Below are 17,969 nucleotides of genomic sequence, written 5' to 3' on the forward strand. Positions count from 1 at the left end.
GATGACAGCAATGAATGTACAAATGTGCTTCACACAATTGGTGTATGTATGGATTGTGATAAGAGTTGTATTAGCCCCTAATAAAATGATTAAAATAAATAAATTTTAAAAAACCCTGAAATCCCTGATTCAGTTTAGAAAAAAAATTTCTGCCAATCTTTTCACTGTAAACTATTTTTGATAGCATTTCTCCTTCCTCCTCATTTCTTTCTTCGGCATTTGTGTCCTCTTCAAAATCCCTTTAAGTTCTTATCTGTCAATTCTCTTTCATCATGATCAGTGACCTGTTCCACACTGATGATATTAAGTTCTTAATTCAATGTGCTTGCCATATAAATAATTTCCCCACCAGTCCCTTTCTCAGATTATCCCGATCAAAATACTTGGAAGAAGCATGTCCCCATAATTCAGCAATGTCCCCCAAATTTCCTGGATCCATTTTTCCATAACGTCTTTCTAGGGAGACTCAGTGTCCCAGACACATTTAGAAATGTTGCAATTCTTTGGGAAAACACATGATGTTACTGTGCTTTCACCCTTTGTAGCTGGTGCCCAAGCAAACACAGTCTATGCATAGTATGCCTCGCAAGTGGAGGTTGCACTTTGATGGGCTCCCAGAACTGAATCACAGCTGTTGTACTGTGAGGAAGGGACATAACTTGATTTAGGTCATCTCTGTGAGCAGGGTAGTCTGGGCCATTGTCAGGTAGCAGCAGAGTCCTGGAAAGACATGTTCTTTTCAGGAAGATAAGTGGCTACTTTGGGGATAAGACAAATTCCATGTTACAACGCTGTAGGTAGCACATAATATTCAGAATAAGATGTACAAGGAAACCCAAAAACCAGATGGTTGTAAGTGTGGTTCTTTGTAACTTGAATACATTGTAAGTTGAAGACTGCCTGCATTTATTTCTGAGTCAGACTTTTCTGTTTTTGAATAAAGTATGCCTACCCATTTGGCCCTGCATGAACTACTGCCTGGGCAGGAAAGTAAATTTGCTGAAAATGATTAAAAGTCTTCTCCCTCACCTCCCTGACAAGCCCTGATGCATAGGCTATTAAGAGCTTGTTTTCTGAGAAAACAGCATGGTTAAGGTGCAGGTTCAGGATCATAATTTACTCTTTTCACCAAGTGACAATGCCAATTTGTGCTCTTATGAATCCTGGGTTGGCCCAAGAATTAGGTCTCTGAGGCCGAGGATTCCACATGACGACTACATAAAGTGAATTGTCCACCCCCTGCAGAACACGGCAAGACTGGATCAGGGATGTTCATTTCCCACATAGGATTGGAAAATTCAGACGTGAGCTTGGAGGTAATCAAGTAATCAAGGTAATCAAGTAATCAAAAAAGAAACCAAACTTCACCAACGGTTACTATGGGCAAAGGGGAAAGAGTGGTTGTGGAGAGGGCATTGAGTTGATATCAATGGTAGTACTATAATTTGGCAAAGAATATTAATTGTGGTTATACAACATGAAGAGTATAATCAATGACACTGAATTACACAAGTAGGAGTTGTGGAATTGGAGACTGTTCTGTCTCCAATATTTTTATATTTTTTGCCACAATCAGAAGAAAAACAACACGGATACTTACATGAATAACAATGACTTCAGGAAGGAGAAAGTATTTTAGAATTGAGTATGGACAACTCTTCTTGATATGGTCAAAATATTGAATTGTATGACATGTGGATGAAATGCTAATAAAACTATTAAATATAAGTTGATGAGTATCCAAGGCAGCGGTTCTCCACCTGTGGGTCGCGACCCCTTTGGGGGTCAGATGACCCTTTCACAAGGGTTACCCAATTCATCACAGTAGCAAAATTACAGTGATGAAGTAGCAATGAAATTAATTTTATGGTTGGGGGTTCACCACCACATGAGGAACTGTGTGAAAGGGCCACAGAATTAGGAAGGTTGAGAACCACTGCTCAAAAGTATAATGACTGATTTCTCTTCATCTGGAGGAAAGAAGAGTCACAAAATATAAATAGCATCCACTGTTTGGGGCATACTTTTACTAAAGATTATTTAATGATACCTGAAATATAAACAGTCAGGGTATCCTATATTTTTATTAGCTGAATCTGGGAGCTTTACTGGCTGGACAATGTGGATCTTTTAACAGAGTGGATTTGGGCTGTTTGTCGTGGAGGCAGGATTCAGGTACACGGATGCCCGTTTGCTTTTGAGGTTTGGGCTCCAGGAGCCTTTACACCACCTATAAAGAAACAATTCGCCGAGAGTGCTTGCAGACATAATCTCGCCTGGCTCCAAGTTCACAATTTTAGCCACAGGTTATGACACAACCCAGAGACTGAAACGAACAGGGTGGTGAAGGGCCCTGTTTAAACCATCTTCAGCTGGCCTCCTCCAGCTGAAACACAAAAGCAAAGAAGCAGGCTGCTTTGTTCTGGGAAATGGAGGAGGAGGGGGAGGTGGAAGAGGAGGAGGAGGAGGAGGAGGAGGGAGACAAAGAGAGAGAAACAAAACCCTTGTAACCAAACAAACAAACTCACAGATATATTTAACCAGAGTGTTATTTATTTAGTCCTTCAAAATGTCTTAATATGGGGCTAGCTGGCTGAGTTTGATAAATCTGTAATTACGAGCAACATGTGTTGTAATGATTATAAAATTGCAGGATATTTACGTAGGCATTAGGCGTTAATTGGAGAGTGGAGCACTGAGTACTACTTCATTAACCTGAGAATGGGCTCCTGTTAAAACAAAGGACCAGACAAACAAACAAACACCATCACGACCAGGTAAGCAGGAATCTTGGAGCAGCTGCGTTTAAACATTTATAAGCTACAAACAATTGATGGCAACAGTCCGTGCTCCTGACAGGCAGTAAACTGGGTGACTGGGTGCTGAGAAGTTGGAGAGCATTTGATCTGTGTAGTGGAAATGCTCAGAGTAAAAATAGAGTCATGACCAAGTTCTGTTTCAGACCTGTAAGACCTTGGGGGAGAGATCCACCACAGACGTGTCTGGCAGTTGGTCATATTGTGCTAGCTCGTGATTCTGAAACCATTCCATCAGTATTTCAAATATCAGCAGGATTACCCATGCTGGACAGATTCCGCATGGACTAAAACAGATTAGGAAGAAAGGTCTGGCAATCTATTGATAGGAATTAGACAATGAGAACCCCAGGCATCAAAGCAGCACGTTATCCAAGCTGCTTGCTTGGGTAGGTCTGCAGAGCAGGCTCCAGAGAAGGGCAGGGTGTGTCCTGAAGTAGTTGTTCGATGTCACGGAGTACGCACAACAGAATGAAACACCGGCCCTTCCTGGGCAATGCGCACAACCGTCCATATGCTGAGCCCATTGTTGTAGCTACGGCGTACATCTGTCTTAAGCAGGACCTTCCTCTTTTCCACTGCCCTGCACTGTACGAAGCATGTTGTCCTTGAAGCAGAGGGTCAGTGAAAACGAGGGGCGCCCTTCGTGAGATGGATTGACAAAAGAGCTGCAGCAATGGAATGATCATGAAGGTGGTGCGGACCAGGCCGTGTTTCCTCCTGCTACACATCAGATTGCCATGAATGAGAACTGACTGCGTGGCAACTACCACTCCCACTCCCCCCACCCCCACCCCAACCTCTGTTCTTGCTCTCTTCACACTTCCACACTGCATCTGTATCCTGGCCTTCTGGGCTTGACTTTGACTAAAGGAAGACAAGTGGAAGGGGGTAGGGGAATAAAGCAGACTCAGGGTTCGAAGGGGACAGTGGGCAGAAACCACTGAAAGTGGAAATGGAAATTCACAAAGGAAGGCTTTTCTCTTGTCCTCCTCTGGTCTTTTTCCCTCTCCACTCAAATGGGCGTTTTGTTTTTAATGCTGATTTCTGTCTTCCTCACTGGAATGGCCTTCGTAATGCTAGCGAGTAGAGTAGCTGAACTTAATTTGATGGAATTGAAAAGAAATGTGCTTTTGTTTTCTTAAGAAGAACTAATGTTTGCCATCTCTTATTTATGAACACAATAAACTAGGCTCGACTAGGGAGAGGCAGGGAGGGAAGAGCAGCAGATGCAAAGGGGAAAAAGGACATAATATTTATAACGCTGTGAATGAAACATTAAAAGTGGGTAAATCAAAGCAATCCTTCAGCAGAAGGGACATATGTATTGCTAAAAATCATACGAACACGTTCCAGCCTTTTCTATGGAACTGCACTGGAGGCTGAGCTACTTGGTAATGGGAGAGTGTAATATTTTCAAAGGCATGGTCACGTGTTCATTTATGAGTAAAATGCTAGTAATGGAACTCTGGAAATTCCTTCCCATCTTTCAACATAGATTCTAACAGCTGGGAACATTTCCATCAGAAAAATGCTGTTCTCTGCTGACATCACAGAGCTAGCACTAGGATTACAGGGCAGGACGTTATGACATCCTTTAAGATGTGAGGCTGCGACCCCAGCAGTTCCACTGTCAGCGTTTATCCAGGAGCAATGAAAGCGTAGGTCCCCAAACAGACCTGTTCAGGAAGAGGCTTTTCAGTGTTGTCATTGTTGGTGTTTTTCCGTTTGCTTGTTTACTTCCTGTTTGTGTTTTGTATGATTTTCTGTGTACAAAATGCAGGAGAAGTACATCTATGGAGGTAGTAACTGGATTAATAATTGCTTAAGGGTCTGGCAGGTGGGGGAGGAAACAGGGAGCTAACAACGGTTACTACAAGAAAGAAGAAACTGTTCTAGAATTGATTATGGTGATGATCGTGCAACTTTTCCTAGTATGATTAAACAATTATGATATGATATGTGACGTGCATGCCAATAAAACTATTAACAACAAATATGAGACTACTCCTAGCAATCAAAGGTCAAACTGGTGAATGTATAAACACATTGTTGCCTATGCCTATGATAAAATGCTACTCAGCAATTAAAGGAGACACACCAATGATACATGGAAAAACGTTATGGGTCTTAAAAGCATCATGCTTTTAAGTAAGCAAAGCCTGGTGTTAGAGAACACACGCTGTAGGGTTCCTACATTTATTTCTATCCATCGTGACCTAGAGTGGAAGGGCGCATATGGGTGGCTGCCTGGGTCAGGGGAGGAGGTGGGGGTCAAAGGAAAAGGAGTACTCTTTTGGAGGTGGTAGAATGTTCAAAACCTCAACTCTGGGGGTTGCATTATGCAGATGTTTCCCTAAAATTCTTGGGTGCATTTTATTGTGCTCACACTACAGTGCAATGAAATGGATCTGCAAGAAGTCCCTCGGTGGTACAAACAGTGAATGTGATTGTTGACTGAGAGGTTCGTGGTTCGAGTCCAGGTTGGAAGAAAGGTCTGGTGATCTTCTTCCCCCAGATCATCATGGAAAACCCTCTGGAACACAGTTGTCCAGTGACATGGAGAGTTTACGCCTGAGTGTGCTGCCTTGCAACCTCATTCCTTCTCCACCGTCTGTCAGCTTGTCTTTCAGTGCCAGCTTGCATGTTGGGGTTGCCATGAATTGGAGTCAGTAGAACCAGTAAGTGGTAATGTGGCGAGAGCTTCGCAGCCATGTGCGCATGAGCTAGGCACAGGAACAAGCTGGGAAGGTTAGGGTTCGAGTACAAACCTGCCACTTAGGAGCTGTGACATATTGGAAAAGTTGCTTATTTTCACTAAAAATAATTTCCTCCATGAGTACCAATGCCCCGCAGTTGTTTAGTGCTTAAAGACATTGAGCCAACACACAGTACTACTAGCCATTCTTTCTCTGCATTTTTCCTTTGCGTGTGTTTCTGGAGCAATGTGGTATACTGACATTATTGTTGTTAGTGGTTGCCCGTGGGCTCCAGCTCATGCCGACTCCATGTAAAATAGAACTAAACAGTGCCCCATCACTGTTAATCTGGCATTGCTCTGCTGTGACTCATAAGGTTTGCATTGACTAATGTTCAGAATTAGCCACAGGGGCTGCAACCATGGAGTCAAACATAACAAGGAATCATCAATGGTGCAGGGATGGGCAGTGTTTTGTTCTGTTGTCCACAGGGCTGGTATGAGTCAGAGGCTACTGGACAGCACCCAACAACAAATACAATTTTCACAAGTAGATCACCAAGTTTTCTTCCTTCGTCTGTTCTTGAACTTGTCCACCATGGGTGACTCTGCTGGTATTTAAAATACTGATAGCATTTGTTGTTGTTGTTGTTGCCATTGAGTTGGTTCTGGCCCATTGCAACCTTCTGCACAATAGAATGGAACACTGCCTGGTCCTGTGCCGTCCTCACAATTGTTCCCGTGCCTGAACCTATTGTTGCTGCCACGGTGTCAATCCATCTCCCTGAGGGTCTTCCTCTCCTTCACTGGCCCTCACCTTTACTTAACATGGTGTGTTTCTCCATGGACTCATCTCTGCTGACAGTATGTCCAAAACATGTAAGATGAAGTCATGTCTTCCTTGCATCTAAGGAACACTCTGTACTTCTTACAAAACAGATCACTTTGTCCTTTTAGCCGTTCATGGTATTTTCAATATTCTTCTTCAGGATCATATTTCAAATCCACCAATTCCTCTTCAGTCTTCTTTATTCAATGTCCAACTTTCACGTGCAGATGACGCAATGGAAAATATCATGGTTTGGGCTACATGCACCATAGCCCTTAAAGTAGCATCCTTTCTCTTCAATACACTAAAGAGGTCTTGCGCAGCAGATTTACCTAATTTAACCTATTTTTTTTGAGCTCTTGACTGCTGCTTCCATGAACATTGATTGTGGATCCAAGAAAGACAAAATCCCTGACAAATTTAACCTTTTCTCCATTTATCATGATGTTACCTATTGGTCCAGTTGTAAGGATGTTGGTTTTCTTTACATTGCATTGTAAACCATATTGAAGGCTACTGTCCTTGATCAGGAAGTGTTTCAAGTCCGCCTCACTTTCAGCAGGCAAGGTTGTGCCATCGACATACCACAGGTTGTTAATAAGCCTTCCTCCAATCCTGATCCTATATCCATTTTACATAAGCCAGCTTCTTTGATGACTTGTTCAGTATATAGGTTGAATAAGTATGGTGAGAGGATACAATCCCATTACACACTTTTCCTGATTTTAAACCATGCATTATTCTTTTGTTCTGTTCCCACACCTGCCTCTTGACCCATGTACAAGTACCACATGAGCAATGATGTGTTTTGGAATTCCCATTCTTCTCAAGGTTATCCATAGTTTGTTATGAGTGGTAGCATCTCTTCCAGTATCATGTACCATGCAAGCCACCCCTGTATGACAAGCTGACAGATGAGTGAAGAGAGAATGAGATTTCAAGACAGAATACTCAGGCTATAAGCTCGTACAGTCTCACTGTCTTTAGCTATAAAACAAGGGACATAATCCTCTCTGCTCAGTGATGCCACAGAGTGGTTATGATATCAATGGTGAAAATGGGTGTGAAATTGTCCCTCAGCTAAAGCAACACCACAAGTATAAGATGACTAAGGAATGAGCTTACTAGAGAGTTTTCTTTTTCCCCTTTATGTCTCTGTCTTTTCCTGATTTTCCCCCATACAGAAGAAGAATCTTTGTAATCAGGAAACAGGCAATTTTTGAAATGAATTTCCATTTTTGAAACCAAATAATGTAGACCTGTAATATTTATTTGAAAAAGCAGGCACAATAGTAGGGTGACTATACAATTTACCTTATAAGGAGATCACTTTGGGGAGTGAAGGAGGCAGGTATACAAAATCAGATCTCTGGAAGACCCCGCTTCTCAGGTGAAAGGCACAGGGTCCGCAATACAGGACTCATTTGAGACACCGGGCACCTTCTCAGTTGTTCCCAGGACACTGGAATTTTTGACCGTGCAAGATTGGGGGCTCCCAAATGACCTTAGCTCAGTAATTTGCTAGAAGGACCTACAGAATTCATGAAATCCCTATACGTATGATTACAGCTTTATTATAACAAATGGGTGCAAGTTAGAACCCAAGGAGAGGCCCCTACGGGGAGGTTTGAGGGAGGAACTTACCTAGAGCTGTCACGTCTCCCACCCCTCGATCAGGACACGTTTCAGCGTGCTGCCAATCAGGGGTGCTCACTCTGACTTTGTTGGGGGTTCCATTGTGCAGCCACATGGCTGATTAGATATTGGTTTCATTAATGAATGCAATCACTAGCACCTGACCTCTCCAGGAGATCGGGTTGTTCTCAGCTGGTGGGTCCTTCTTACTAATTCCCATCTTGAGTCACCTCCTTCATATGAGATCTCTGGTGTTTTCCAGGGTACTCCATTAATATAAAGGCAAGAGGTTAGGGGTTTTCTCCCTGGATCTGGGACAAAGGCCAACTTCTTTGGGTTATTGCTTTCAATGCACAGGGCACTATCAATAATTATACCAGAAATTTTCCATATGCCAACACTGTCTCAGGAAAATTGAAATGTTTTGTTTTATATATATGTATATGCATTAATAATCATCCACAAATGTATATTCGAATTCAATAATAAACCATTTAAAAGTTCCTTTCAAAATATCCAACACCACTTGATGTAAAAGTTAAGAGAAGCGTGGTCTTGCCTTTGGATTGCAGTGTTAAGAGGCTCCTTTTCAAAGCAAGATCTACCTACTGACCGTGCTGACTTACAGTGGCCTGAAGTAAGAACTTATTCGAGACTTTAGTCAAAGTCACTGCATCTTCTCAGATGCATTGAACCGGGGGCTCTGAAACATTTGCACTTTGCAACCATCATAAACACCAAATGGACCACAACAACACCAAGCCCTTTACCATTAAATTGGTTCCAAATCAGAGTGACCCTTTGGAGAGACTATGACTTCCCTGCAGGATTTTCAAGTTCATAATCTTTGGCAAAGTTGACTACCTTTCTTTTGGTAGCTGAGCACTTACCCGCTACGCCACCAGGGTGTTTGGACCATCATAGCAAGCTCTCACTGCCACTGAGTTGATTCCAATTTATAGTGACCCTGTGAGAACTGTCACAGTAGAGACTAAATTGGAAAAAAAAAAAAATCAGTGGATGCTAGATTTAGGGAAGAATGATGGCATGGTCTCAAAATCTCCCCTGTCAATTACCATTCATTCTAATGGTAAAATAATTGAATCTGTACACTGGAGAAATCAGACCACTCTTTGGCTGGATGGTCACAATGACTCTCCACCGTGAGCAATAGCAGACACTACCTGCCTCTGGGTGTGATACTCTGAGAAGGACACTTTCCGACTAGGTAGAAATGCAGCTAGAATGTGTAGCCCGAACCTCATCATGAAGAAACATCACAGGGATCCACTCTGGGGGCACTTTAGAAAATAAACGAAAATAAACGACCTCTATTCTCCCTAAGTGTCAATATCATGATAAAGAAAGAAGGAAGAATGCTTCAGATTAAAGGATACCAAAAAGATAAGACAATTAAAGACAATGCATAGCCCTACATTGGATCATTTAATGTAGTGAGAAAATGCTGCAAAGGACATTTTGGGGCCATTAACAAAAGTGGAATGTAGTGTGTAGATTAAATAAGAAAATTTAATCAATGTCAAATTTTCTGAATTGATAACCAAACTGCAATTTGGTAAGAAAACATCATTGTTTATATGAAATACCCACTAAAATTTTAAGAGGTGAAGAGGCATGATGTAAGCAATCTGGAGTCTTGGTGGTGCTGCAGTTTAAGCACTATGTTGCAAGACCAATATTTCAAATCTAGCAGTCACGGGAGAAAGATTACATTGTCTGATCCCGCAATGATTTACGGTGTCAAATATGGTCCTGATAGGTTGAAATTGACTTAATGACTATGGATTTGTTTGTTGTTGCTCTCCTCAAAATGTTCAAAGAAAATAAATTATACATGTGTATATTTATGCACACATGCAGAGAGAAATAATATGATCAAACAAGCATGGTAGACATATCAAAAACTATCAAATTTGAACAAAGGGTGCAGAGGACCACTTCATTATTCATGGGGCCTTTTTATATAGGTTCAAGGGAATAGGCGCACAACACACAATTCCTGGGCTGAGGACCAGATATTTTGGCATGAGCCAGACCGAACCCAATGATTCAGAAGTCATCAAAAACAGCTGCAGATAGCACTTGTACTGAAAGGCATCTTTCCCCTGCTTTCATATGCCTTCAAGGCCTACAGAGGGGTGCGAGAAGAAAAATTACAGCAGTGGGCTGTCAAGGCACTAATCCACCCAAGGGAATGGCCTTTATGTCTCCACTGGAAAGGGAGAGTGAGAGTTGACCTCATTCCAGGGGCCACTCCTTGAGGGCAATGATCCTGCTCAGAATAGCTCATCCCCAGAGATGACTGCAGGGCCAGCCTCAGCTCCAGACCTGACGTCCTCTGGCTAGGTGGCAGTGCTGCAGAGGACAGCCATGAAGATACAGCTCAGGGAGAGTGACTGGTCTGATCTGCAGACATGGTGGTAAACCAAGAGGGGAACACAATAGACCAGGGATGGGAGTGAAGCCACGAAGTCCCCAAGGAACCCCAATTGTAGACTTCTGACTCAGAGGGCAGCGCTTGGCACCCCATTTGAACTGGTTGGGGATTACTCACAAGGGAGCCAAACTGAATGTCTAAAGGTGTAACTGGGGTGTGTGTGTGTGGGTGGTGGGTGGCACTAGACTGCTTTATCCCTGACTGCAGGAATAGCAATGGGGATGTTTAGGACACTTGCGTTTCAGACACGAATGCTGAAGACCAAGAGGCAAGCAGGACCTGGGATATGCAGTTCTGGAAGAAAGGGGGATGGAAAGACCGGACACTAAAGCATGTTGTGGTCTCAGGTACTTTGGACATGTTGTCAGGAGAGACGAACGTCTGGAAAAAGAAATCATGCTTGGTAAACTGAGTGTCAGCAGAAAAAGAGGAGGCCTTGGATGAGATGGATTGACACAGTTTTTTCAACAATGGGCTCAAACATAAGAACGATTGTGAGGATGGCACAGGACTGGGCAGAGTTTTGTTCTGTTGTGCACAGGGGTGTCCATGAGTAGGTACCAACTCCAGGGCACCTAACAATAACATATAGGTTGACAGATTGGCTGAATGCTGGACTGCCTTTTAGTGAGAGTAGAAAGAATTTGCTTTGCAGGGTTGGCAAACAAAACAAACACCAACCCTTTTCTCTACCTATTTGGTGTGACTCATAGTGACCTTCCAGGACAGAATAGAACTACCTCATGGGATTCCTAGCGGTAGAAATGCTAAGGAGGCAGACTGCCACATCTTTCTCTCCTGAAGCATCTGGGGAGTTCTAGCCAACAGCCCTTCAGTGGTTTGTACCTAACTACAGCATCGCCAGGACATCTGCATGGTATAAAATGGTTTAATCAGGATTTAAAAGAAATTATACATTAAATCCAACTTCTACTTTTTGTTTATCATTCCTCCTCAGAAGACATATTTATCAAAGAGGATAGAAGCCCAGGCGAAGTCCACTCTTTGTAGAGAATGACCATGCCTGAAGGTCTCCTTTCCTTGTCAGTTTCTGTCTGGTCAATTCTGACTCGGATTTGTCACAGTAGAATTGTGATCCACAGGTTTTCAAGAACTGGATCGTAGGAAGTGGATCTTCAGGCTTTTCTTCTGAGGGCCTTCTCTGTGAGCTTGAACCTCCAAACTTATAGTTATAGCTGCCAAATAAACTTGCTAGTCATTTGCTCCACTCAAGGACACCTTCCTAATGCCAGTAAGTGAGAAATAGAAGATTGCCGTAGAAGTTGGCTGACATTGCGTGCATGTGTGTGTGCACTTGTGTGGGGGGTATTGTGTACATGATCGCGCATGCAAACAGAGAAATTCTGTCATGCTATAAGGTAATCAATAAAATAGCCCTTGTCCCCACACAGATCCTAAGCCCCTTTCTCTCCCAGACTTCCTCATACTCTTTCCTTGGTCCTCTTCTTCTATTTGCTTTTCCTACTTTATTCTTTTCACGTGTTCACCTTTAATCTTCTTGGTGTCCACATTTAGATTCATGTAAGACTCTAAAAGAAAGTAATGACAATGGTAGTGATAATAATAACTGGTTTATAATGTACATGTTCCTTCCTGCTAGAAGCATCTGCTTTTGTGTGAAAATAACCGTGACACTTGATTCATTTGATAAAAAGCAAACCAGGTATTTGGAAAAGTATATTTCTTTTAAAATTTTTTAACAGATTTATTGACATATAATTTACATACCATCTAATCCAATGGTTCCAATATATTCAAAAGAATGGTGTGATCATCACCACAATTCACGTTCTTCATTCTTGTACTCATTATTAGCTCCCCATGTCCCTCCATGTCCCCTGCCATACTCCTTGCTGTTGTTAGGTGTCACCGGGTTGGTTCTGACTCATAGTGACCCGGTGCAGTTTTTCTAAACTACCTAGACTAATACATTATTTTTTTTCTTTTAAAGAAATGCTGTGTGAATTTTACATCAGATTGCTTTATGGGAGTCAAAGCTTGGTGGAGTGAGACCCATCTGCTTTGTTTTCCTTTAGAGTGAGTTTGCTATCTATACATAGATAACTGCCATCACATTGACTCTGACTCAAGGTGACCTCAGGTACAACAGAATGAAATGTTTCTTGTCCTGTGCCATGATCACCAACATGTTCAAGTTCATCATAGAAGGTGCTGTGCGAATCCATTTCACCAAGGGTCTCCTTCACCCTCACAGACCCTCTGTGAGTTGCCAACCATGATGTCCTTCTCTACTGACTGATCCCGTCTGGCTGATGTGTCCAAAGACAGTGAGTCACATAGGTTCTGTTGTGATCCAGACAGTTTGCATAAGCTAGATTTCCGAAGTAGGTCACTGGGCTTTTATTCCCTACTCTGTCTTAGTGTGGTAGCTCCGCTGAAACCTGTCCACCAGTGGTTATCCCACTAGTATGTGAAATACATTGGCATAGCTTCCAGCATCATAACAACACACAATTCAGCACAGTATAGCAAACCGACAGATGGGTGGTAGAAGTTTGACGTGAAGTCCACTAAATCATACCAGTGATACCATTTTAATAGACACATTTGGAGAATACATTCCACATCCTTATTGAAAGAAACAAGCTTAGGCTTGAAGGTGGAATGAGAAAAGAAAGAATAAATAAAAGGGGCATTTTATGACACCTTGAATTCATATATAAAGTCAATGAGTTTTATTCCTCTTTCTTATTTTCTATTACCTAAAACACTGATTTCAAGAGGAATTTACTATAGTATAGAAAATGAAAGTCTTGTAAGTATCTTACTCCTTTGATTTATTCATACCATATCAATTTAAGTTCATGGGTAATTTCATCTGGCTAAAGAGTTGACCGAACATGACATTGCCTTCCAACTATAATACATGCTGCCATTCTTGTCGTTGCAGTATAAAATAGAGTCTAATACCCATTATTCACAACACTGTGCAAGGCAACTGATTATTCTGAAGAATATAAGGGTATGCTAAAAGTCTCCATAAGGATGCCAGTTCATACTATTGTTTCCAAATGCAGTTATATCAGCATCAAGTGCTTGTGTTTGGGAATGCGCTTAATGTATTGCAGTTATCATTTATTGGACGTGTCACACTGGCCTTCCATGGAACTACTTTAAGTATACTCCAGAGTATTGAGTACTGAGCACAGAGTAGTTGATCAGTTAATATTTCATTGAGCAATCAGCATGGGGATACCCAGGCACCCCACTGCTCTAGGTGGCCTCCTCTAACACTGTTGTGGATTGAATTTTGTCTCAAAAAAGAGATATATTGTAAATCCTAAGCCTTACACATGTGGATATAATATATTTGAGAATAGGGTTTTATTTGTTATGCTAATGAAACCATATCAGTATAAAATATATCTTAAGCCGATCACTTTTTAGATATAAAAAGGCAGATTAGGCATAGACACAAGCAAGCACCAATAGAGGAAGATTGATGCCATGTGGGAATTTCCAAGGACCTACACATATTCACACAAACACCCAAAAAAGAATAAAAACCTGCCAAGCAGAGAGCTAAAATTAATGTAGCAACATCAGAAGGAAAACCTCTCTGAAATGGGAGGTGGGAGTGAGGGGTGGGGGTGGGGGTGGGAGATGAAGTGCATTTAACTTATCAGAACTCTTCTCAAATGGAATAGCCCACTCGGCTGAAAGCAGCTCCCTGGTAAATTGCTTGCAGGATAAATGCAGGTGTGTGCAATGCCCCAGGGCAGCTTACTAAATCCTGCTCATAGGACTGGGTTCTTTCATCCACACGCTTTCCTTGCGCCAATTTGGGTGTGTTTGAGAATCCCTCATGACAAGCAAAAGAGAGTCTGAAGGAGTGTGGGGAAATCAACTAAAGCAATTCAAATCTAGAGCAACTGGGTTAATCATAAAGGTACCAGAGGGCTAAGAAGAAGTTAGAGTGAGCAGGTACCCTAGCAGAGAGCTCTGATCTCAGGCTGGCAGTCTCCTGCAGGTGGTTCTTAAGGGTACTGGGGGCTACTTCCCACTGTGTAATCAATGTAAATGAAGTATAACACGGATAGATCATTAGCTCATTTAAAGGGCAGCCAGAATTCAGGAGATGCCCTGAATTTACACATGCCCTCACCATCGGGAAGACAAAGAACTTCCCAGGTTTCTCACAACTCTGGAGCTAACCACCCTGGGACTCTTGCTGACTCATTTTGTGGAGTCAATGGGTCCCCATTCTGAGAGCTTGGTGAACAAGTGATGCTTCCTTTAATACCACTTGACCATCTCAGCATGCCATTGCAGTGCCAGGTGCCAAATCTTCAGCTTTCTTTTTCATGTTGAGAGATAGCCAACATTTTACAGAAGCAATTATGTTATAAATACTGTTTGACAATGATTGATTCATTCTTTCCTGATGAAGGTAGTACATTTCTAAATATTATGTGTTTGCATAACAGTGTCTTAATTCTGAATTGTCTCAGGAGCAGATGATAAATTTGTAACATGGCACCCCTACTCCTACAGTCAACTGGGAGATCTGAGCAAATGGTGATGTCACCTCAACTCAGCCTCAGAATCTTTTAGCCAAAGAAAACCAGGCAGCTACTTCCTAGTGACTATAACAAAACCCACTTGATACCTCCGGATGACAGGGAATGTGATGACAATAGTTGAGTGGTCATGAATTGGCCTTTTAGCAATGTTGGCTAACAATTGGTGTGGCTTGTTGGTCTGTAGCATTTCAACAATAAACTGTCACTGATTTGTCCATAATTTATCGAACACCATAATTTTTCGAATTATAATTGCTCATTATGTTCTCTCTAGGAGTAGGCCACGGAACAGGCTGTGTTTGGACAATGCAGGTCAGAGGATTGTCTTTATTCCTTTGTTGGTAGGCAGGCTGGACCAGTTGACCCTTATGCCTTTCTCCAGTAATACGCCTGTTCTTATTTCTTCAATGCGTTTGCCTCATCCTCAAGCAGAAAGGTTCATAATGAAACAGCAGCCACAACAGCAGCAGCAACAACAACAATAAGCTGTTTGCTGTTGGATGCCATCCAGCTGGTTCCGACTTAAAGGGACCTAAGTACAGCAGAAATAAACAGTGCCCAGTCCTGCGCCATCCTCACTATTGTTACGTTTGCGTCATCAGAATATTGCCGCATACTTCTGTGATAAATGCTTCCCATCTCCTTTCCAATTTATCCTTCCAAGAAACCTTTCAAGGTTGTGGTTGTTAGGTGTCACTGAATCGGTCCTGACTCCTAGTGACCTATGTATACGGAACACTGCCTGGTCCTGTGCTATCTCCACAATCGTTCTTATGTTTGAGCCCATTGCTCTAGCTACTGTGTCAACCCATCTCTTCAAAGGCCTTCTTCTGTTTCCTTGCCTCTCTATTTCACCAAGCATGATTCCTGCTTTCAGAGACTGGTCTTTCCAGATAATGGTCAAAAGTATGTAAGATGAAGTCTCTCCATCCTTGCTCTTAAGGAGCATTCTGGATCTACTTCTTCCAAAACAGCTTTGTTTGCTCTTTTGGAAGTCCATGGTGCTTTTTGCCAGCTCCATAATTCAAGTGTATCCATTCTGCTTAGGACTTATTCAATGTGCAATATTCACATGCATATGAGGCAGTTGAAAATACCATGCCTTTGGTCAGGCACACCTTAGTCTTCAAAGTAACATCTTTGCTTTTCAACACTTTACAGAGGTCTTATGCAGCAGGTTTACCCAGTGCAATATGTCATTTCATCTCCTAACTGCTGCTTCCATGAGAATTGATTGTGCATTCAAGCAAGATGAAATTGACGTTTTCAATCTTTTCTCTGTTTATCATGATCTTACCTATTGGTCCATTTTGAGGATTTTTATTTTCTTTACATTGAGTTCTAATCCATGCTGAAGGCTGTAATCCTTGATCTTCATCAGCAAGTGCTTCAAGTCCTCCTCACTTTCAGTAAGTATAGTTGTGTCATTTGCATATTGCAGCTTTTTAATAAGCCTACTTCCAATACTGATGTTGTATTCTTCTTATAATATATAATCCAGCTTCTCTGATGATTTGCTCTACATACGGATTAAATAAGTATGTTTAGAAGATAGAACTTTGACACATATCATTCTTGATTTTAAACCCTTGCTCTATTTTCACAACTGTTTCTTGATCTATGTAGAGGTTCTGCATGAGCACAGTGAAGTGTTCTGGAATTCCCATTCTTCTCAAGGATATTCATGGTTTGTTATGGTGCACACTGTCAAATGCCTTTCATAGTCAATAAAACAGAAGGAAACACCTTTCAAGGTAGGAACAAGTATCATCTTCATTTTAGAGATAGGGAGACTAAGGTTTTTAGAAGTTAACAATTTGCCGATGGCCGTAAGAATATGATCCTAGGTCCATCTGACTCCAATATCCATAGTTTGTTCTGTGACCTACAGTCAACTGTAAGAAGAACTATCCCTTGTGCTGAGAAGTAACCAGAGAATTCGATCATCCTTACAATTTATTGGCTGGGAAAATGTGTTCTCTCTGGGTCTTCCTGGGATCCTCAAGGATGGTCCAAGACTGTCAGTTGAGTTAGAGCTGATTTCAAACACTTGCATTGGGAACAAGTTGTTGTAAACTGTTTCCAGGTTGGCCCTTGAGTCATGAAAATGTCATGCACGATGGAATGAAACACTGCCAGTCGTGCAACATCCCCACGATCAGTTGTGGATTGGACTGTTGTGATCCAGAGGATTTTCAACCGCTAATTTTCAAAAAGAGAGTATTCTTCCTGATCAGTCTTAGTCTGAAAAGTCTTCTGAAACCTGCTCAGTATCATAAGAGCGTGCATGTCTCCACTGACAGATGAGTAGGGACTGCACCTGAGGTGCATTGGCTGAGAATCTAACCTGGATCTTCTTCATTGAAGGGGACATTCTATCACTGAATCACTGTGCTCCCACAGGAAACAACCAGAGAGCATACTATGTGAGTTTTGTGTGATGAGCAGAGAGAGCAGCATCACAGCATCAGAACCCATTGACTGCTGCTCTGTCTGACGCACTGTTCCATTTTTCATGGCAAAGAAACATCTATTTGTTTTGTTTTGTTTTTAGGAGGGAGAGATGAAAGGAGGATGGTAGGTGACTGTGAAGGGGGATTAAAAACAAGGTTAGATTGAGTCTTGGTTGAATTTTGGATTTTTTTTTAATGTTTCCACTTGTAAAATTCTTTTAAAGGTATTTTTTAAAAATCATTTTATTAGGGGCTCATACAACTCTTATCACAATCCATAAGAGTTTTTACATCAATTGTGTAAAGCGCATTTGTACATTCATTGCCCTCATCATTCTCAAAATTTAAACCCTCTCCATTTAAACCCCCGGCAATAGGTCCTCATTTTTCCCTTCTCTCCCCATTCCCCCCTCCCTCATGAGCCCTTGGTAGTTTATAAATTGTTATTTTTGTCATATCTTGCCCTGTCCGACGTCTCCCTTCACCCACTTTTCTGTTGTCCATCCCCCAGGGAG

Source organism: Echinops telfairi, unplaced genomic scaffold (assembly GCF_000313985.2).
Source record: "Echinops telfairi isolate 266 unplaced genomic scaffold, ASM31398v2 ScPeMD7_7469;HRSCAF=8507_0, whole genome shotgun sequence".
Lineage (NCBI taxonomy): Eukaryota > Metazoa > Chordata > Mammalia > Afrosoricida > Tenrecidae > Echinops > Echinops telfairi.